This window comes from Neodiprion virginianus, chromosome 6 (genome assembly GCF_021901495.1).
Source record: "Neodiprion virginianus isolate iyNeoVirg1 chromosome 6, iyNeoVirg1.1, whole genome shotgun sequence".
In the NCBI taxonomy this organism is placed as follows: domain Eukaryota; kingdom Metazoa; phylum Arthropoda; class Insecta; order Hymenoptera; family Diprionidae; genus Neodiprion; species Neodiprion virginianus.
Window position 1 is genome coordinate 14,005,459 of NC_060882.1, and position 25,274 is coordinate 14,030,732.

Here is a 25,274-nt window from a genome sequence, read left to right on the forward strand (position 1 = left end):
GTCATCGTGCCAATTTATTTGAGTAAAAATTTGCATAGCGTAAACATTGACACGATTCATCTTCTAATGGTTGAGAGTAATCCGGAAGACGATATGACTGGTGGGTTTGCACCGAGATTCCACTTTGCTTGGATTAAAGATCTTTCCCGATTGGTGAGCAAACAATTGTCCATTCATGAACACAAAACGTTTTTATGTGACAGATGTTTGTGCCACTTTAGCGCGAAACATGTCTACGACAATCACCCACAAGATTGTATTACGCTAAATAAAGTACGCATGGAATTTCCCAAGTGTAAAGATTTAATATTTTCCAATTTTCAAAACAAAGGCACCGTACCGTTTGTCGTATACGCCGATCTCGAATGTATATTAATCCCTAAACCTGTGGATGACTTTGAAACTCGTAAGACTTCTGAAATTCAAAAGCATATCCCGCACAGTGTAGCGTACTATGTACATTGCGCGTACGATGAGACTTTATCTGAGTTCCACGGTAAACGCGGTGTCGATTGCATAGATTGGTTTATGAAACAGCTTGAAGATTTATCAATTCAAGTAGAGTCACGCATCAAAAACATAATTCCGATGAAGTCTCTTACCCAAGTGCAACGCGAACGTCACATGCGCGCAAAGAATTGTTATATTTGTGAAAAACCGTTTACCCCTGAGGAGAAAAAGTGTTACGATCACTGTCACTTCACGGGTAAATATCGTGGTCCTGCTCATAATCGGTGTAATTTGAATTTCAGAGAGACGCACACAATTCCAATAGTTTTCCACAATTTGTCCGGTTACGATTCTCACTTTTTACTAAAATCCCTCGCGTCAACTTTTCCCGGTAAAATTACACTGCTACCCATAAATAAGGAAAAATATATATCCTTCACGAAACGCGTCGATGGAACAATGATGCACTTGAGATTCATCGATTCGTTCCGATTTATGGCTAGCAGCATCGATAAACTTTCCACATATTTGACCGATACCGATAAACACATAACACGCAAATTTTATAATAACCCGACTCAGTTCAGTTTGATGACCCGCAAAGGCGTTTTTCCCTATGAATACGTCGATTGTTGGGGGAAACTCGATGAACCGCGATTACCTGCAAAGAAGCATTTCTACTCGCACCTCTGCGATGCAAATATTTCAGACACCGATTACGAGCACGCGAAAACTGTTTGGAGGGAATTCCATTTAGAGTCATTGGGGGGCCACTCAGATTTATATTTGAAGACCGATGTTCTTTTGCTTGCCGATATTTTCGAAAATTTCCGCGCTAGCTGCTTCAAAACATACAATTTAGATCCGTTGCACTACTACACTGCACCGGGGCTTGCTTTTGACGCGATGCTCAAGCATACTAATGTGAATTTGCAACTTTTAGACAACCCTGAAATGGTGTTATTCATTGAAAGAGCCATTCGAGGCGGCGTAGCGCAATGCTCTAATCGACACGCTCGGGCCAATAATAGATTCATGGGAACAGATTTTGATCCAAACAAAGCGGAATCGTATCTCATGTATTTTGACGTGAATAACCTGTACGGTGCAGCTATGAGCGTGCATTTACCAATCGGTTCGTTCGAGTGGGAATATCAGCACATCGATATAACGAACCATCCGGACGATTCGCCGATCGGTTACTTTCTGGAGGTAGATTTGGACTACCCTGTAGAACTCCACGAGGATCACAAAGACTTACATCTTTGTCCCGAACATTTTACTCCTCCAGGTAGTAAAAATGCCAAACTCGCGACAACCCTTCACCCCAAAACAAAGTATATATTGCACTATAGAAATTTGTAACAGTGTTTGAGTTTAGGATTGAAATTAACGAAAGTGTATAGAATTTTGAAGTTTGCGCAATCTCCATGGCTCGAGCCCTACATCACGCTCAATACAGACATGCGTAAGCAATCTAGGAATGAATTTGAGAAAAACTTTTACAAACTCATGAATAACGCTGTGTTCGGCAAGACTATGGAGAATGTGCGAAATCATAAAGATGTTAAATTGGTTACAAAATGGGAGGGAAAAGGTGGTGCGAGAACGCTTATTGCCCGAGCAAACTTTCACAGCTGCACCGTATTTGACACTGATATGGTTATCATTGAAATGAATCGTGTCAAAGTTCACTTCACCAAACCTATTTACGTCGGCGCATCAATTCTAGATCTGTCAAAAATCTTTCTCTACGATTTCCACTATAATTATATTAAAACCAACTTTTCGAATAAACAGGCTAAATTGATGTATACCGACACAGACAGCCTTATTTATCAATTCAATGTGCCTAATATCTACGATATCATCAAACGTGATGTAGATACAATGTTTGACACCTCTGACTATCCGCCCGACAATGTGTATGGTATTCCCCTTAAAAACAAAAAACAACTAGGGCTAATGAGGGATGAAAATAATGGTAAAATTATGACCGAGTTTGTGGGACTGCGAGCAAAGCTGTACACATTTACTACGATGGGTGAGGATGGGGAAAAATATGACAGTGGCGTAAAAGTGAGTAAGCGTGCCAAGGGTGTAAGAAATTCATCGATAAATAGCATCACGTTTGATGATTATAAGCGCTGTCTGACGGCTTACCGAGAGTTGACTCTTCCACAGTGTTTAATACGCAGTAAAAAACACGAAGTAAGCACGATCGTACAAATAAAATTGGCTCTGAGTTGGCAGGATGACAAGCGGCCATTGATACCCGGACAGACCGACACCGTACCTTGGGGGTTTGTCCCAGCCCCCCAATAGCTATAGGATAAACTTTAGACACAGAATTGATGTAAATATTTGATGTTTGACACCTCGAACGATCCACCATCGGGCGGAAACGTTTCACCATCAATACGATATTTAATGGATTTGAAGTTTCAAAATGCGAATTCATATACTCAACAATTGTTTATTTATTTATTATTGATATATCAAGCAATTATTCATATTTATTCGTTTACCACGAGAAAAGTTTTCAGAAAATGAAAAAAAATTTTCAGGAAACGAAAAAAACTTTTCAGAAAATGAAAAAAACTTTTCAGAAAACGAAAAAAAGTTTTCAGAAAATGAAAAAAAGTTTTCAGAAAATGAAAAAAAAGTTTTCAGAAAACGAAAAAAAGTTTTCAGAAAATGAAAAAAAATTTTCAGGAAACGAAAAAAAGTTTTCAGAAAATGAAAAAAGTTTTCAGAAAACGAAAAAAAGTTTTCAGAAAATGAAAAAAAGTTTTCAGAAAATGAAAAAAAAGTTTTCAGAAAACGAAAAAAAGTTTTCAGAAAATGAAAAAAAGTTTTCCAAAAAATAAAATGTGTAATAATCGTATAGCAAAATTGCATATTATCATTATTATTATCACTATTATTATTATCAATATTATTATTATTATTATTTTCGTAGTACAGAGTATGGCACATGTGCGCACAAAGGAAATAAAATGTGGAAATATTTGTATATTCAAAATCTTTTATTGTAATTCGGAAAATACATACAAATTATGTTACATGTCTGTTTTATTTATCCAACTATTGTGCTAATTATCAAAACCCAACCACTTCACATAGAACAGATTCCCCCGTTTGCGTAACACTTTCTCCACAAGGTAGCCGTCGGGATATTTCACTTTGGTGAGCTCTTCCTCGTAGAAGCCCCCCTCGATGGGATGATCTTGATAATCGGTAAGTTTGTAGGTGGGTGGATTGGTATTTTTCACCTCACTCACGGTGAATATTTCTGTCGTCCAATTGGGTGTATAGCCTTTTTCGAATACATTCTTGTACTTGCTGATTCGAACTCGATCGCCTACGCTGAATTTCCGCGCTCGATCACTTCGTTTGATTTGCCGAGGCTTGTACACGCTACGATACAGCTGTTTTTCATTCTCCGTGCTAACATCCTGTAAGTTTTATTCGAATCGTGCGATGTTTGGTGTTGTTGTAGGACTTCATTAAATCATCCAAAATATTAATCCACTTGTGAAATCTTAGGAGAGTAAACCACATCCACATTTTATTTTTTCAATGTTCGACTAAAAACGTTCGCATATCGACGCCTTTATGTTGCTGAGTGTCAAATACATGTTGATATTGTGCTGCATCATGAGGGCTTTCAATTTGCTGTTGTGAAATTCTTTGCATTGATCAACGTATAGATGTGCAGGTATACGGCTCTGGGTTAGTACAGATTTCATAGCAGCAGCCGCATCTTTCCCCCCACCACGGATGAGGATGAAACAAAAATGTGACAACGGTGTTAAAGTGGGTAAGCGTGTCAAGGATGCGAAAACTGCAACGATAAATAACATCACGTTTAATGGTTATAAGAACCGTCTGAGGGGCTTACCAGAGTTGATCAACCCCACAGTGCTTAATACGTAGTAAAAAAACGCGATGTTAGCTCCAATGTACTGAAAAATTGATCATGAGTTGACAAGACGGTAATATGCAACCGATACCTGGGCAAACAGGTACCAGAACTTGGAGGGTGTGCTGCAACCCCGCAATAAACTAGCCGTAGGCTGGAACTGAGGGCATAGAACCGTTGTAAATATATGCGTTTGACACCCATGGCGACAGTTCATGAAGCAGAGACGTTTCGCAAGCAATACGATATTGAGCAGATCGAAGTTTTAAAATTCGAATACCTTGTAAATTCATGTATTCATCAATTATTTATTTATTTATTATTAATATATTGAACAATTATTCATATTTATTCGTTTACCACGAGAAAAGTTTTCAGAAAATGGAAAAAAGTTTCCAGAAAACGAAAAAAAGTTTTCAGAAAATGAAAAAAAGTTTCCAGAAAACGAAAAAAAGTTTTCCGAAAACTTTTTTCCCATCTGATTAACACGTAAAAAAAGTTTTCGGAAAATGAAAAAAAGTTCATCAAAAAATAAAATGAGCATTAATCGTATCGAAAAATTATAGATTATCATTATTATTATTATCATCATCATTATTATCATCATTTGAAGGCCTTTGATCACGGCAGGCGATGGTGGAGGTGTCCCATGCTACCAGGGTCCGGCACTATCGACGTCGAGGCCGCCTGCAGCCCCTCTCTTCCGCAGTCTAGGAGGACCGCGAACCTCGCCCCTTCCTAGGTCGTCGCAAGAGCTGTCATTGCTCGCGTAGTAATGACCCCTGGATTTAGAGTTCGCATGATTGAGCTACGCATACGACGTCCTGGCGTACAGCTTCGGGGGCGGCTGTGTCCTAGCATTTCACAAGTGGACTAATATTTTGGATGATTTAATGAAGTCCTACAACAACACCAAACATCGCACGATTCGAATAAAACTTACAGGATGTTAGCACGGAGAATGAAAAACAGCTGTATCGTAGCGTGTACAAGCCTCGGCAAATCAAACGAAGTGATCGAGCGCGGAAATTCAGCGTAGGCGATCGAGTTCGAATCAGCAAGTACAAGAATGTATTCGAAAAAGGCTATACACCCAATTGGACGACAAAAATATTCACCGTGAGTGAGGTGAAAAATACCAATCCACCCACCTACAAACTTACCGATTATCAAGATCATCCCATCGAGGGGGGCTTCTACGAGGAAGAGCTCACCAAAGTGAAATATCCCGACGGCTACCTTGTGGAGAAAGTGTTACGCAAACGGGGGAATCTGTTCTATGTGAAGTGGTTGGGTTTTGATAATTAGCACAATAGTTGGATAAATAAAACAGACATGTAACATAATTTGTATGTATTTTCCGAATTACAATAAAAGATTTTGAATATACAAATATTTCCACATTTTATTTCCTTTGTGCGCACATGTGCCATACTCTGTACTACGAAAATAATAATAATAATAATATTGATAATAATAATAGTGATAATAATAATGATAATATGCAATTTTGCTATACGATTATTACACATTTTATTTTTTGGAAAACTTTTTTTCATTTTCTGAAAACTTTTTTTCGTTTTCTGAAAACTTTTTTTTCATTTTCTGAAAACTTTTTTTCATTTTCTGAAAACTTTTTTTCGTTTTCTGAAAACTTTTTTCATTTTCTGAAAACTTTTTTTCGTTTCCTGAAAATTTTTTTTCATTTTCTGAAAACTTTTTTTCGTTTTCTGAAAACTTTTTTTTCATTTTCTGAAAACTTTTTTTCATTTTCTGAAAACTTTTTTTCGTTTTCTGAAAAGTTTTTTTCATTTTCTGAAAAGTTTTTTTCGTTTCCTGAAATTTTTTTTTCATTTTCTGAAAACTTTTCTCGTGGTAAACGAATAAATATGAATAATTGCTTGATATATCAATAATAAATAAATAAACAATTGTTGAGTATATGAATTCGCATTTTGAAACTTCAAATCCATTAAATATCGTATTGATGGTGAAACGTTTCCGCCCGATGGTGGATCGTTCGAGGTGTCAAACATCAAATATTTACATCAATTCTGTGTCTAAAGTTTATCCTATAGCTATTGGGGGGCTGGGACAAACCCCCAAGGTACGGTGTCGGTCTGTCCGGGTATCAATGGCCGCTTGTCATCCTGCCAACTCAGAGCCAATTTTATTTGTACGATCGTGCTTACTTCGTGTTTTTTACTGCGTATTAAACACTGTGGAAGAGTCAACTCTCGGTAAGCCGTCAGACAGCGCTTATAATCATCAAACGTGATGCTATTTATCGATGAATTTCTTACACCCTTGGCACGCTTACTCACTTTTACGCCACTGTCATATTTTTCCCCATCCTCACCCATCGTAGTAAATGTGTACAGCTTTGCTCGCAGTCCCACAAACTCGGTCATAATTTTACCATTATTTTCATCCCTCATTAGCCCTAGTTGTTTTTTGTTTTTAAGGGGAATACCATACACATTGTCGGGCGGATAGTCAGAGGTGTCAAACATTGTATCTACATCACGTTTGATGATATCGTAGATATTAGGCACATTGAATTGATAAATAAGGCTGTCTGTGTCGGTATACATCAATTTAGCCTGTTTATTCGAAAAGTTGGTTTTAATATAATTATAGTGGAAATCGTAGAGAAAGATTTTTGACAGATCTAGAATTGATGCGCCGACGTAAATAGGTTTGGTGAAGTGAACTTTGACACGATTCATTTCAATGATAACCATATCAGTGTCAAATACGGTGCAGCTGTGAAAGTTTGCTCGGGCAATAAGCGTTCTCGCACCACCTTTTCCCTCCCATTTTGTAACCAATTTAAGGGGAGATATACACCTAGAAGCCGTAAAAAAGGTTCTATTTTAAAAATGTTTCAAAGAAAAGTAATTATTCATTTTAGATCAGAGTTTTCATTATCTAAAAGTACATACATTCAAATATATGTCAAATTTTTTTTATGTACAAATATCAAAAAGATACAAGGATGTCGTAGGATTCTTGGAGGTCCTTGAAAAAATCGGCGCACACGGTACCCACTGGCGTATCTTCAAAAATCATCTGGAAAAAAAAAAAAAAAAAGATTATTAAATAAGATACTATAATCTAGTACTTGTCATAGCCGATTTCAAAATTATTGGTTTTTAACAAAATGGCGGCCATTTGAATATAGGTAACGATTTTCTGGCCTTAAACGTGTAATTATTTTGGCTATAAAATGAAGAGTAAGTAACGAAAAAAAAAAATCCTATGACAAATACTAGGTAATATTATATAGAATGACCACAAAAAATTTCAAAGCAATCGGTACATTGGTTTTTGAGAAATTTTGGGTACCGCTTTGAAAAACGTAGTTTTGAGAAAAACACGTTTGAAATTTTAGGAATTAAAAAATCATGAAATTTTAAACTTACATGGAATCCTCAATACCAGGCCCATAGTGTAGGTCTTCTACAGTCGACGGAATTCCCATTGCATCTAAAGCTTGTTGCCGACGACGAATTCGACCTTCTTAGGGGGGGAGCACTGTACAATTCTATCACAAAAGAAATCTAACGTTTCCAGTTCTCGGTTATAACTGCCTCATTTTTTGAAGAATTAATTTGCGATTTTCACCAAATATTCTAAGGACCTTAAACTTTCAGAAAATGTAAAAAAAAAAAAAAAATCGATTTTTACAATTTTCTAGGTGTATATCTCCCCTTAATTACTTCCATTTATACTCTATCATATTAATGTATAATATTAATGTATAATATGATTATATAATGATAATGTATAATAATCATGTATAATATTATTGTATAATCTTAATGTAAAATATCAATGTATATATACATATATTATAATTTTTAATTTACTTTCAAAAAAAGAAAAATTTAAAAAAAAAAATTTTTTTTACATCAGTTAAATTTTTTTGAATCATATATAATTATTCAAAAAATCCTATATATTTTTGAATTATCTGCTAACATATTGATTAAAATAAAAATATTATTCATTGGAAAAATGCCATTTAATTTACTTTATGAATTGTAATTTGGAACATTTATACAATGGATTAGAACTTATTATGAAATTTAAAGATAACATACAGATAGATGAATGATTATTCATTCAATTTGATATTTTGAATTTTAAAGAATTAATTATTCTCCAATTGAGGAAAAATAATTTATTTAAATTAATCATTTTTCATTTTATTAAATCATTTAACTTGATAACCTTCATTTATATTCTATTATATTAATGTATAATATCAATGTATTATATTAAGGTATAATATTATTGTATAATATTGATGTATAATATTGATGTAAATATGTATATTAAAATTTTTAATTTACTTTTAAAGAAAGAAAAATTTAAAAAAAATTTTTTTTTCACATTATTCAAATTTTTCAAAATTATCTTTAATAATCCTATACATTTTTTCATCATCTGCTCACATATCAATTCAAATAAAGAAATTAATTCATTGGGAAACTGCCATTTAATTTACTTTATGAATTGTAATTTGGAACATTTATACAATGGATTAGAACTTATTATGAAATTCAAAGAAAACATAGAAATAGATGGATGATTATTTATTCAATTTCATATTTTCAATTTTTGAAAATTAATTATTCTTCAATTCAAGAAAAATAATTTATTCAAATTAATCATTTTTTATTTTATTGAATTATTCAACCTAATTACCTCCATATTCACTCTATCAGATTATTGTATAATATTAATGCACAATATTAATGTATATATATATTATAATTTTTAATTTACTTTTAAAAAAAGAGAAAGTAAAAAAAAAAATTTTTTTCACTTTAGTCGAATTTTTTAAAATTATATATAATCATTCAAAAAATCCTATGTTTTTTTTAATTATCTGCTCACATATTAATTAAAATAAAAATATCCTTCATTAGTAAAGTGCTATTTAATTCAATTTATGAATTGTAATTCGGAACATTTATACAATGGATTAGAACTTATTATGAAATTTAAAGAAAACATACAGATAGATTAATGATTATTTATTTAATTTCACATTTTCAATTTTTAAAAATTATTAATTCTTCAATTTAAGAAAAATAATTTATGTGAATTAGTTTTTTTTTTCATTTCATTGAATGATTCAACTTAATTACCTCCATTTATATTCAATTATATCAATGTAATATATATATATAAATAAATGTATCCATATTCAATGTTATTATTGTATATTATTGATGTATTTTATTAATTTATATCATAAATTTATATTGTTAATTTTTATTAATAATTATTATAATTATTATTGTCGCATCACCATATTGTGTCTTTGTTACATTTTGATCACCGGTTGTATGACGTTGATGGAACTTGTTTTGGTTGGATTTGTTTTGTTCTTGTTTAACTTGGTTACTTCTTTCAGAATGATTTTCAAACAATTTGAATAAAGTTGTGTTGTTCCGTGCCTCTGCGGTTTTCAATTAAATAAACTGTGTTAAACTCTTTATTTAACTCCGTATATCTGACATCAGAAGTGGGATAAAGAACGTTTAAGCGTGTAGAAGTAAAAACTCAGTAAATTTTCGAGATAGAGATGGAACGAAACGAGGAAGATTTTAGTGTGGCAGAAGATGTAGAAGAAAGTGTGAGGAGAAGTGCAAAGAGTGACACAGGCAGAGTAGAAACTTCTCGAAAACGAAATAGAAATCACCGATCCCCGACGACATCGGAATCTGAACATTCTGATGATTTGCGAAGAAGGAAGCACGGAAGACGTAGGCACAGAAAACGTCAGGCAAGATTGAAGGAGGAAAATCTGCGACTGCTTGCACTGCTTTCCAGACGAGAACGTGTTCCGATGGATCTCATCAAATTTGATCCGAAAACGACTGACGCGACTGGTTGGGTGAAAATAATTGACGAGTGGATTCGCCGTTATAATCCTGATGATTATGAAATTGTCCAGCACTTGGCGAAAGCATTTAAAGACGAAGCGGCACAGTGGTTCACAGGTATGGATCCCTCAGGAAAAAGCTGGGTAGAAATACGTTCTGAGTTTTTAAGTGCGTATGCAAAAAATAAGAACGTTGCGTCGGAGCTGCACACGATTTGGATGGAAGACGCAGAGTTTACACTTGAAAATTTTATGAAGAAAGGGAGAAAATTAAAAGCGTGGCTCAACGAGAGAAAAACGGTGGACGAGACTGCAGCTCAACTTACGGGATTATCCTATTCGGCGCAAGATAGATTCGTTCGCAACATCTTTGTGCGAGAATCACCTAAAAGCCTACAAGAAGCGATGGCGTACCTTGATGGACGAACGACCGACTTCCATCAACCGCGTGCATCCTCCAGAGCCCCTAGTCCACATACTAAGACTTTGGCGCCGCGAGATGGTAAGTCGCACCGTTTTGACATCGAGTGCTACAATTTCGGAAGAAAAGGACATCGGAAGTCCGAATGTCGATCAGCTCTGCAGACACAGCGTGGCAGTTACTCACGAGTCATCAAGGAACTGGACGGTAGAGGTTTGGGGCCAAAGAAGCCGATAACCTGCTACAACTGTAAGGAAGAGGGACACATTGCCCCGAGTTGCCATAAGAAGAACGAGAAGGTAGTGAGGCTTTGTAATTCTACCTCCACTGAGAATACTCTGAAGCTTGCTGACGGTAAGGTGTTGACGTTCATCTTTGACTCTGGTTCGGACTGTTCTCTTGTAACAGAGAGTTTGGCGGAGAGGTTGCCTGGTAAAAGACAAGTCGTTTGTATGCGTTTGAGGGGCTTAGGAAATGGGTATGTGGATTGCCGTGAGATGATCTCAGTGTGTGCAGAGTTGAATAGCATCAATGTTGAAATTGATTTATATGTAGTACCGGGCGAAAGTTTGTCCACAAAAATAATTCTGGGTAAAGAATTGTTAGCAAATGGTATCTCAGTCACATTAGATGGAACCATAGTTAAATTTACAAAATTACACAAGTTTGTTGGTGCGTGTGTTGCAACTACTAATTTTGATACTGTAGATTGCGATGTGGAAGAGATGAGAGAATCACTTTTAAAATTGTTAAGACTGCACGCGAAACATATGAGTGTTGATACTCCTAGGATTCGTGTAACATCTGGCAGCTTTGAGATTAGACTGAAAGATGAAAATAAAATTGTACAGCGAAGACCTTATAAGCTAGGAATTTTAGAGCGTGAGAGTGTTAGACATATGGTAAATAAAATGCTTGAGGCAGGAATCGTTCGAGAAAGCAGAAGTCCGTTTTCTAGTCCAATTATCTTATTTAAGAAAAAGGATGGATCATATAGATTGTGTGTGGATTTTCGGGAGTTAAACGCCAACACAGTAGCAGATCGTTATCCGCTACCGTTGATTCAAGATCAATTAGATCGACTGTGCGGTGCGTACTATTTCTCGTCATTAGATATGACGGCAGGCTTTCATCAGATACCTGTAAAAGAAAATTCAATAGAAAAGCTTGCTTTTATTACACCGGACGGACAGTTTGAATATTTAACAATGCCATTCGGGCTAATGAATGCACCTGCCGTATATCAGAGAGCAATCAATAACGCTTTGGGTGAATTGAGATATTCTTTTGCGATTGTCTATTTGGATGATGTTCTTATACCCGGAAGAACTGCACAGGAAGCTTTGGATAGGTTGGCAGTTGTGATGGCAAAACTTGCGGAGAAAGGATTTTCATTCAATTCAAAAAAATGTAAATTTTTAAAAACAAAAATTTATTATCTGGGGTACACTGTGTCACATGGAGAGTTGAGGCCGAACCTTCGAAAAATCGAAGCCCTGGTGCAATCACCTATTCCTAACACACGGACCCAGGTAAGGCAATTGTTAGGGTTAGCATCCTATTTTCGTAGATTTATACCGAGATTTTCACAAGTGGCTGCTCCTTTATACAAACTTACTGCAGGTAGTTCCAAAACGATTACATGGACAGACGAACACACTGACGCCAGGGCCAAGCTTGTCAGTTATTCAACATCAGAACCGTTACTGAGAATTTTCGACTCTAATCTTCCAATCGAACTACATACCGATGCTAGTGCTCTCGGGTATGGTGCCGTATTGTTACAATGTGTTGAAAAAGAAAAACATCCCGTCGCTTATTATAGCAAACGTACCATAGACGCTGAAACTCGTTACCATTCTTACGAACTTGAGACTCTTGCAGTTGTTAACGCAATAAAACATTTTAGACAATATTAAGTAGGACGTAAATTTTTTGTTGTGACTGACTGTAATTCGCTTAAAGCCGCAAGCCTCAAAAAAGATCTTACTCCACGAGTTTATCGCTGGTGGTCATATTTGCAGTCATTTGAATTCGAAATAGAATATCGCGCGGGCGAACGAATGAAGCATGCGGACTTTTTGTCAAGAAATCCAGTTACAAAAAAAAGTGTACTCAAAATAGTTAAGAAAGATTTGAATAAAATAATTGAATTAGCTGATGACTGGTTGATGGTAGCTTAGCAGAAAGATGACGAAATAAAAACTTTGTACCGTGAGGTAATAGAAGGATCAGAGAGAGCAAAAACACATTCAATTAGAGACAAAATTTTGATGCGGACGATAAACAGAAAATCGAAACAGATAACGTTACCTGTAGTGCCGAGACTGATGGTGTGGTCACTGATACATCACGTACATGAGAATATCTGCCATTTGGGCTGGGAAAAGACTTTGGATAAGTTGTACGAGCTGTATTGGTTTCCTCAAATGTCAAAGCGTGTTAAGAGATTCGTTGAAAATTGTATTTTGTGCTAAACTTGTAAATCAGTGTCAAGACCGACACAAGCTCAGCTGCATCCTATAGAAAAAAAAGATATTCCGTGGTATACGATCCACATAGATATATCCGGAAAATTATCAGGTCCTTCTGACAAGAAAGAGTATGTTTTTGTAATTATAGATGGATTTACGAAATTTGTAACGCTAAATTTGATAAGTTGTTTGGATACAGAAACAGCAATCAATCAGTTGGAAAAACATTCGTTTATTTTTGGAGCTCCGAGACGAATCATTTGTGACCAAGGTTCAGGATTTACAAATGCACGATTTAAGAAATACTGCGATGAAAAGAATATTGTGGATCACTTCATAGCTTCAGGAACGCCTAGAGCTAACGGTCAAGTTGAAAGAGTTATGTCAACCATCAGGAATATGTCATCAGTATGCAAAGCTCAGGCGAAACAATGGCAGTCCGAGTTAGGTAAAGTACAGCTTGCAATAAATTCAACTGTTCAGAAAACGTTAGGAAAAAGTCCCGCTGAAATTTTATATGGCACAAAAATAAATTTAATAGATAAAGGACGTGTGAAGCATAGGTGTGTAAAGACTGACAATGTAAATTTAACACAGCTTAGGTCAGAGGCTACAAGTAGCATTACAGCAAAAGCCATGAAAGACAAAGAACGGTTTGATAAAAAGAATAAACCAGTTAAACCATTTAAAATTGGGGATTTTGTTATGGTTAGAAACAACGATAGAATTAAGACAAAGTTAGATGCAAAATATCACGGTCCTTTGGAAGTTGTCATGGAGCTTCCGAATGATAGGTATTTAGTTAAAAAAATAGGCTCTTCTGGACTTAAAGGTCGTAATAGCGTTAAGGTGTCTCACGATAAACTGATCGCAGCTCCTGGATATGGCGCGAGTCAGGACAGCTGTGTCGCAGAAAGTGAAGAAGGTAAGAACAAAGTTCCGAAGTGACTTGTTTGTTTTAAAGGGAAAAAAAAAATGTTGTAGTGCACAAAGTCATGAGTGCAAACATGTTTTGCTGAGATGAACCATGAACCCTTGTGGGTTAATGCAATCGGTTGTTGAAAACAAATGTAGCGATAATTTGCAGAAACATGATTCTGGTTGAGCCGGATTTGGAAGTAGAAATCCGAAGAGAGCAGGGGACTCTGTTAATTGGTTTAGCCGGATTTACTTAAAGAAATCCGAAGAGAGCATGAGACTCTGTTGGCTATCGCTGTTTCACTTCGAGAGTGCGACTTTGGCTTTCAAGGCTCGCTGGACTTGATCACCCAGAATCCTTGAACCCAAAGCCTTGATGTATTATAACATGAGAATGATTCGGTAAGTCACAATACTTAGAACATGTACGGATGCGTAAGGCATGCCTGCAGAGCTATTGTGAATGAAAACAATAGTTAAAACATGTACGGATGCGTAAGGCATGCCTGCAGAGCTATTGTGAATGAAAACAATAGTTAGAACATGTACGGATGCGTAAGGCATGCCTGCAGAGCTATTGTGAATGAAAACAATAGTTAGAACACGTACGGATGCGTGACGCATACCTGCAGAGCTATTGTGGATAAAGGCAATAGTTAGAACGTGCACGGCTGCATAAGGCATGCCTGCAGAGCTATTGGTGCCTTGGATAAGGAATTTGAGAGAAGTCATGAAACAAATAAAGCAAAGCACATGGTTGCACACATGATGTAGAGATAACAAGGGATTTGACTGAGCAAGGATACCAAGCTTGTATGATCAGGAAAGCCGAACGAGATTTAATGAAGGTTACTTCGATGTTTTTTATTTCAGAAGGATAATTAGAAAAATGAAAAACTGGCACTCGAGACGCGTGCTAGTCAGTATGGCCGTGTCGCATCACCATATTGTGTCTTTGTTACATTTTGATCACCGGTTGTATGACGTTGATGGAACTTGTTTTGGTTGGATTTGTTTTGTTCTTGTTTAACTTGGTTACTTCTTTTAGAATGATTTTCAAACGATTTGAATAAAGTTGTGTTGTTCCGTGCGTCTGCGGTTTTCAATCGAATAAACTGTGTTAAACTATTTATTTAACTCCGCATGTCTGACATATATATATATATATATCGGAATTTTCAATTTACTTTTAAAAAAAAGAGAAATTATGAGAAAAAAATTTTTCTCACATTAATTCAATTTTTTAAAAATAAATATAATTATTCAAAAAATCCTATATATTTTTGAATTATCTGCTCGCATATTGATCAAAATAAAAATATTATACATTGAAAAAATGCCATTTAATTTACTTTATGAATTGTAGTTTGAAACATTTATACAATGGATTAGAACTTATCATGAAATAAAAAGGAAACATACAAATAGATGAATGATCATTTATTTGATTTCACATTTGAAATTTTTGGAAATTAATTGGTCTTCAATTTAAGAAAAATAATTAATTTAAATGAATCATTTTTTATTTTATTAAATTATTTAACTTAACTACCTTCATTTATATTCCATTATATTAATGTATAATATGATTGTATGATATTATTGTATAATAATGATGTCAAATAATAATGTATAATATTAATGAATAATATTAATGTATATATATGTATTAAAATTTTTATTTACAATTAAAATGAGAGAACTTTTTGAAAAAAAAAATTGTTTTCACATTAGGTGAATTTTTCAAAATTATATATAATTATGAAAAAAATCCTATATATTTTTCAATTATCTGCTCACATATTAATTGAAATAAAAATATTATTCATTAGGAAAATGCCATTTAAATTACTTTATGAATTGTAATTTGGAACATTTATTCAATGAATTAGAACTTATTATGAAATTTGAAGATAACAAACGGATAGATAAATGATTCGTTATTCAATTTCATACTTTTAATTTTTGAGAGTTAATTATTCATCAATTGAAGAAAAATAATTTATTCAAATTTAACATTTTTTATTTTATTGAATTAATCAACTTAATTACCTTCATTTATATTCTTTCATATTAATGTATAATCTGAATATATAATATTGATGTATATATATATATATACAATTTAGGGACACCGTGTATATTATAATTTTTAATTTACTATTGAGAAAAGAGAAATGTGTTACGCCCCGTCGTACCGCCTTGGCGTACCTTTTTCAAAATTCCATTTCATTTCATTGCTTTAATTTCTTCAATGCACAGATATCATTTCATCATAATCTCATATTCTAATAACGGCGAGATCCACCCCTCCTGGCAAAAGTCACGTAGAGACCAACGATGATCCCTAGTATAAGGTTCAACTTTCTTCTATTTACCTGGTACCAAGAACTGAGATAGGAGACTGCTGAATTAGCATCAGTAGCGCTCAGCCTGGAAATATCCCTCTTTTTAAGTTAAAACTATAATCAATAACTAGGATAAACCACTACCTTTAGAACCACTAAATTAAAATAGATTACTTATTGGAATGTATGAATGAATGTGTGAACATTGCATGTAAATATCTTTTGTTCATATCTTCAGTGTGTCACCGACGAGATTGAGAATCGTCGGATCACCGTCGAAGAGCGAGAAGTAACGCTGACCATGTGGATTTGGGCACCAGGAGGTCGCCCTCGCACCTCATTGGCTAATTACCGTTGTAACTAATTACAACTGCAGCTCCTTGGACCCTCGGGGCCGAGGAGCCGCGTCTTTTTTACACTATCGTTTTTAATAAATAAATCGTTGCAATCAATTTTAACATACAGCAAAATCAGAAAATTGACACTTTCAACTATAACTTCCGATAACAAGATATCATTCCAAATCTAAAAAGACTAAGTGACCGACGTTCAACACCGTTCGATTCATCAACTCTTCCAAACTTGAGGTGAGGCCCCTGGTCCAGAATTCTACCGACGCAGACCGACACGATCCGACGGCTCTCAATCTCGTCGACCGATTCACCTAAAGCTAAGTCAATCCGAGTGTTAATCTTCGAAATTGAACGAATTCTTGTTTCACCTTTATAGTCAAAATCTACTTCAGAAATTTTCATTCAAAACCAAGTCTAGAATTGGTGGCTAGCTACACTACCCCCAATTAAATCGTACTTATTGTCTCCAAGAATTAACGAATAAGACTTAACAATAGTATAAATAATTGATTAATGATGATCTAAAAAGAGAGATACAATACAATAATCACGACCAGCTAGTTAACCATCGTTCAGAGTAGATGTTCCTGGTACCAAATAATAATATCCATTAGAATAGAACAACACACGATTTTTATAAACTTGAACACTTTATAAATTGTTATTTTCGGCTCATATATCATTATCACCATTGATTGTTACCAGACATTTCAATAACCAAATCGAAACAGAACATACTTCATCTTTTACCAGTCAAATCATATTAGACATTTATTTTAAACGACCTTCTTCCCATTTTTATTATTGTAAAATTGCCTCAACAATTTAAACAAACCTCACAGATCTGTATAGGACTATAGCAAGACGATCCTACAAATTACCGACTTATCGAAAGGTAGGTCTTTTCTTAGTTTCAATAATTATTCATTGTCGTTACGTGGGAGCTTGATTATTCAATCAATCACTAACTACGACCGCGCAGTACACCCTTACCCCCACGTAACAAATGTGTAAAAAAAAAATTTTTTTCACGTTAGTCAAATTTTTTGGTATTATATATAATTATAGAAAAAATCCCATATGTGTTTCAATTATCTGCTCACATATTGATTAGAATGAAAAAATTATTCATTAGAAAAATGCCATTAATTTACTTTATCAATTGTAATTTGGAACATTTATACAATGGATTAGAACTTATTACGAAATTTAAAGGAAACATACAGATGGATGAATGATTATTTATCTGATATCATATTTTTAATTTTTGAAAATTAATTATTCTTCAATTTAGGAAAAATAATTTAATTGAATTAATTATTCTATATTTCATTAAATTATTTAACTTAATTACCTCCATTCATATTCTATTATATTAATCTATAATATTGATTTATAATATTATTGTATAATATTAATGTATAATATGGATGTATAATATTAATGTATAATATTAATGTATACAGGGTGTCCCTAAATTGCCTCCCACGGACTAGCCAGCATGATACCTCGTTAAAATCGAACCGAGAATTTCTTTTCCGGAAGCTCGTCCGACGCATAGTTTTTGAATTATAAGCGATAGCGCTAGGCCAATCAGAGTGCACCATTTCATCTAGATTTGCCGCCACGGAAATTGCTGTTTTGTTCGACTGGGTGAATTATTATTATTATTCGTTTACGAATTAAATATCGGCACCTCCCCTCTCTCGCTGCTGTACCCCTTATGCTTGAGGATGCGCTTCTGTTTACACACACAAGTGTGCGCCCATGGATGTGCGGCCGGCAGCGTGTGCCGCGGCAACAATACCGAGGTCAGCGCCCGAAAAGGGGTACAACAGGGAGAGAGGGGAGGTGCCGATATTTAATTCGTAAACAAATAATAATAATTCACCCAGTCGAACAAAACAGCAATTTCCGTGGCGGCAAATCCAGATGAAATGGTGCACTCTGATTGGCCTAGCGCTATCGCTTATAATTCAAAAACTATGCGTCGCACGAGCTTTCGGAAAAGAAATTCTCGGTTCGATTTTAACGAGGTATCATGCTGGCTAGTCCGTGGGAGGCAATTTAGGGACACCCTGTATACATATATATATATATATATATTATAATTTTCACTTCACTTCTAAGAAAAGAGAAATTTATGAAAAAAATTTTTTTTTACATTTGTTAAATTTTTCAGAATCATATATAACTATTACAAAAATCCTATATATTTTTTGATCATCTGTTCACATATTAATTAAAATAAAAATATTATTTATTAGAAAAATGACATTTTATTTACTTTATGAATTGTAATTTGGAACATTCATACAATGGATTAGAACTTATTATGAAATTTAAAGAAAACATACAGATGGATGAATGATTATTTATCTGATTTCATATTTTTAATTTTTGAAAATTAATTATTCTTCAATTTAGGAAAAATAATTTAGATAGATAGATAGATAGATTCTTTATTTGCCTTATTAGATGTTTCTAATGTTTACAAATTGAGTTCGGAGTTGTACATTTTGATTCTTAGCTTAACTTACTAATTAGTTAATTATAAATCGCTTAATCTAGAATATTGTTGTCAGAAATGCATAATTCTCTTAGCCTACATAATTGTTCAACATAAACATAAATTTTATTAAGTTGAATTGGATTGTTCATTTGACATACTTCGACGACATTAAGATTATTGTTTGTAACATTTATATTATTCACAAACTTGCCTCTTATATCCTGGTACAATGGGCATTCCATAAGAAAGTGCTTAAGAGTATCGTATGCTCCATCCTGACATGTTGGACACGGCTCGAATGGGTTAAACTTATTCACTTTTTTGTTTACATATAGACTGAAACCATAATTATTTGCCGTTCTAAGTTGTGCCATAACTTTTTTAATCTTTAGCGGGACCTTACTATGAAGATATTGATTACTTGGTTTGTTGTATAAATCTGGGGTTTCTAGATAGGCAATTCTGTTAACTTGCGCTTTTATTTTGTCTGTTAAAGTTTGTTTGTGCTTTCTTAACAGAATTTTACCTACTCTCTCCCACTCTTTACCGTCAAACGAGTCAAGCACACACATACCGGGACAATCTCTTGAAACTATACATATAATGCGCATGCGCGAGTTTTATCGGCTGCTCGGGCAGGTTGGCCACTCCGAGTTTCAGCTGTCAAACTCTGTTTCTGGCGGCGTTGTAGTTCATACGAATTTTTGAGGTTAGAATCTTAAACAGTCGAGGTAGTGACTCGGAAAGTTGATGCTAATGCTCTTTGAAAATTGGCTTTATTCGACTAAAATGACAAATCTGTTTAAATGTTGGGTGCTTGGAAGAAACGCAGCAGGTAAGTGCGAACACTTTATTTAATCATTTTTATTATTTCGTACATTAGAAATAACAATGGAATTTTTATCTATCAACAGGTGATACGGCTAAAATAATCACATCTCTGATATTCACTGTTATCTGCCCATTCAATTTGTCAGACGTACAAAGATCATCGCCACTTTCAAGCAACTAAGCAACTTTCTCACTCTTTTGTGATTTCAGGCGGTAATATTGAATTTTATCACTTTCGAAAATGAGACATTAAACCGAGCGTTCAAGAAATTTAAATATCTCACTATCTGTAACGGAACTGTGAATATTTTTTTTCTTGAAAATAGTTCAACAAAATTTACGAATAGTCGATAGTCAATGTATTTTTTCCGATTAACAAATTATTGCTACTACTATTTAAAATTTTCGAATGATTATCAGAATTTATTTCGCAAATTTTCAATGATGCTCGATTAAATAAATGAAGGGAACCTAATACTCAAATTGAAAATTCAAGTAATATTAGATTTATTAAAATGATTTCTGTATTTCATGTTAGTGCGGTTCGAAACAAAGAAAATCTAATCGAAAGCGTAGAACTCCGGAATGTAAATCACATCCTGTGACACAAGTTGAAAATCAAGTTTCTCAAAATGCGCCTCAATGTCACAATTAGCTTCAAGGACAATCATGTTTTAGAGTAATGTCAATTTTAAAGTAATGTAAAGATTGTGTCCCTTGTTCCATCAAAATAAATGAATATCTAATTTTTAACGAAGTTTACAAAGATTTTTTTCCAAATAATGTAATCCGATACAATATCTTGTTCATAGTACTCCGAACATCACCTTCTAACAAGGATATTTGGAAAGAGTCCCTTTGTTGCAGAAACCATTATAAAATTCTTGGTTTTCAATTCGTGCTATTGAATGACTCTGTGTTTCAGGTTCCATTTTCAATCTCAAAATGAGATTTTTTTTGCTCCAGATAATGCTAACATGAAATGCAGAAATAATTGCGGTACATGGAGACTCACAAGCTTTCAGTCTTAGCGTAGGACCCTATAAAGAGTGTAAAATTGAATTTGGTTTCAAGTTATCGTGCAACTAGCTAGCCAGATGACACCGTCAACTAAGATTAAATTTGAAGACATTTTTAACTGAACTTATTTAACAGTTATAGATTTAGATTGATTCAGTTTGCCTAGCAAAATTCAACCCTACAATCTAATTGAGGACTTGAAAAACTATTTATCTGAATTCAATGCCAAAGAGAGTAAAAGTAAGCTTCAAAATAAGATACCAAATCAAATGGTATAAAGTTTGAAAAACAATGCTGGTCAATAATAATGCTTAAATTACAATGGTGCACAGAATGATTCCTCGGTAGAATGAATTGACAGCAACGGTTAAGTAACAAACTTATCGCTATTGGCTCGAACAAAGTAAAATGATGGGATATTCAGCCATTATGATCTGTAGTATATCCCGCTCTTCAATTTTGCCTCAACTGATGTTAAGAAGGTGGCGATGGCCTGATAAAATTCACTCTGGCACCTGATGTCTGACGAAACAACCAGGTTCGATGGTTCTAATGATTGCACCGCTCGAGAAACCAGATTCCTTGCCACCTAAAGGTTTTGACCATCAGGTAAGGCATAATTTTCCTCGTGGTAATTAAAGTTTAAACTTCGAGCCTGCTGAAAAAAAAACGAATTTTATCATTGAATCCATGTTAAAATATTGTCATTGTCAAAGATCACGTAATTGGAAATTTACTTACATGCTTCCATGCCTGACAAATTTAGTCCCGCTTTGACAATGAATTATTTCGTACCTGAAAATATTAGAAGCTATTATTATCAAACAGGATCTTTCGGTATTTTTGAAGGCAGCACTTTTTAAAAGGCAACCAATGGTCAGACGAGGGGTGATCAGATGAGTGGAGATTGGTCTCCCAGTGTTATCGGACGATTGTCTTGTAAGTTATTGTTTTGTTTCCTAATTTTTCATTAATAGCATGATTTACTCTGTAATATTAACTGTTGTTCTTTCTCTCTTTTTATTCTTGGATATCTGGTGAACCCTCTTTGTTAACGGAACATTGATTGTTGTACAATGGAGCTGCAAAAACTTTGTCAACTAATCAACGATGTCGGCGAGGGTTTTTTGAGTATTGCGTCGGGTACGTTTTCTGTTAATTGCTACTCTTTGTCCTCCTAAGCTTCGTGTTTAAGATGAATAATTTCTTTATTCCTTGTTACTCGTTTCTTTTATTTATTTCATGTTCATCGGCACTAATTACTGACTTCTGGAGCACTGCACCGTAACGAATCTACTCTGGAAATACCTTCTACTGGGTCTCAACCATTCATTTATTTTTAATTTTATGTAAATAGAGAATCTGTTCACAATAAACATTGTTTTTACTTACCTACCTCTGTTTGTCCAGACTCCCACTTGTTAATGACATTTCACGTTGAATTTCAGATTTCTTCTTTCAATAAATAACACCCAATTTCTGTATCATTTGATATTTGTTTTTCCCTTAAATTCTTTATTGCGTCGGTTGAATATCTTCCGAAATCAACCACGGTATTGCTGAACGATACTATTCTTCTTAGACAATTCACGCTACGTAAAAATAAACAGCAGCATAACCTCAATCCACGGCTTTACGCGCGAGAGAATTACAGCTTTTGTTTCATTTTGTGTACGTTGGTGCCTTGCTCAGCAGATGAAAACATCACCGCGGCGCGATTTCACCGACCAATGAGATTAAATTATTTGGCGCATGCGCGTTATATGTATAGTTTCAAGAGATTGTCCCGGTATACCTTTCATCTATTGCTTTTATAAACTTGCCAACCTCGGTAAACCAATTATATTCAGAAGATTCATAACCGCTTTTATATAGCTCTATCTGTTTTTTAAGACATAACAATGGGTATCTATTTTCTTCCATCTTTAGCACTTTTACTATCCAGCCCCATGTGAGCTTCCAAATATTATACGCTAAATCAATTCTGTTTGTCTCATACTTTACCAGATTATTCGGAGTTGTACGTTTTATACATAATATCTTCTTATAGAATTCAGTGGTGAGGCTATCAATTTCGTTTATGTATCTGAGAGCCCACACAGGGGCTGCATATAGTGCTATCGAAGAAATCATACTATCAAATAGTGTGTTAATACTATCAAAATCATACATTCTAGCTTTATAAATAACTGTGTTTACGGCGCCTATTGCGGTTCTTGCTTTACTTATTGCACTCGTCATTGCCAAGCGCCCCCTTCCTGACGCTGATATAGGTATCCCAAGATATGTAAAATTTGACACTATTTCTATGTTTTTTGCATTGTAATAGAATTTAATATTTTTTGGTATCTTTCCTGCTTTTCTGCAGTACAATATATAAGATTTGTCTACATTTACAGTTAACCCATTTTTTTCACAGTATTTGTGTAGAATTTTAAGTTTTTTCGCGACATCAGCTTTATTATTTGCAATTATTGCTAGGTCGTCAGCATATAGAAGCAATAGTACGTCAGTTAGAATGTTTAAACTTGTGCCATAGAGGCCTTCTTCCCGGAAGTATTCCTCCATGTCCGCGATAAAGAGAATAAACAAAAGGGGACTAAGGATTTCTCCTTGTAGTACCCCTTCCGTTATATCTATCCTATCCGTTAGACCCTCTGGAGTTTTTATTCTTATATGCGCCTTACCATAGAGGTCCTTCAGTATCCTTATATACTTTGCACTAACGCCCATATTTAAAAGTTTTGCCCATAAATACCTATGTATTATTGTGTCGAATGCTCTTTTTAAATCCACGAATATGATAAATAATGTACCCTTTTTTTGCCTTAGTTTTGCATGGATTAACTCAAACAGTACATATAAGTTGTCCATACAACTTCGGTTTGACCTAAAACCCGCCTGACCTTCAGGTAGCATTTTACATTTTTCTGCCCAAGTATACGAGCCTTTCAGCCAATAAAGATGTGAAAAGCTTTGTTATATGATTAACCAGAGAAATTCCCCTGTAATTCGCTGGGTCTTTCTTATCACCTTTTTTAAACAACATTGTTAAGATCATACTTGACCAGCTTTCAGGGACAATTTCTTCGCGCAAAATTTTATTGAAAAGACTAAGTAAGTAATATTTCCAGTTTTGCGGGCAACTCCGGTGAAATTCATTTGTGATTTTATTTTCCCCAGGCGATTTACCGTTTTTCGACTTATTAAGTACTTTATTTAATTCTTTTATAGTGAAATCCTCGTCCAGGTAAGGATCTAGTACTCCCGAATATATATTACTATTTGGTTCTATCTTTTTTTGCAACTTCTCATAAAAGCTAATCCATTGTTTACCTGTTATTTCTGGTGGTACATATTTTTTAACCCTGTATTTATTTAGCGCTTTCCAAAATTCTTGGGCGTTCCTAGCATCATTAATTTTTTCTGCTAACTTCACAAAATATTCTTTACGCTTACATTCATATAGGGCTTTATAACATTTTAAAGTTTCTCGGTACTTAATTCTATCCTGTTCCCTAAAATTATTTTTTCTATAAATTCTCAGATTACAATTTACACTTTTCTTTAACTCTTTACATTCTTTGTCTACCCATGGTTGCTTTTCGGCTGTTTTTATATTATGTACTTCACGCACCATATTCAGCTCATATGCTGATTGGGTGATAGCCAGGTGAAATCTTTTTTCAATTTCGTCTATCGTTTCTATTTCCGTGTTTAGACCCACGAGCGGTGACCACCTTAAGTGTTGTTTGTACATGAGTTTATAGTTGTTATCCCAACAATATTTGATTTGCTTACTTGGTCTCGCCCTGACTATATTATTACCATTTAAAACAAGTTTGATTGGAAAATGATCAGAAAAATTAATATTATAAAGTACCTCAAAATCCTGAATTTTTTCAAGCCCTAGTTCATTAGACAACGCGAGATCAATTATACTACTTCCCTTACCGGTGAAGGTTGGTTTCGCCGGACTATCACTTACAGTTTTACCATTTACTACTATGAAGTTATTAGTGTCAATAAAATTATTTACTGCTTCCCCTCTTTTGTTGAGCGTACAGTCGGAAAACGTTCCATCTCCGGTAAGATTTGTTTCACTTAGAATTTCATCAGGTAT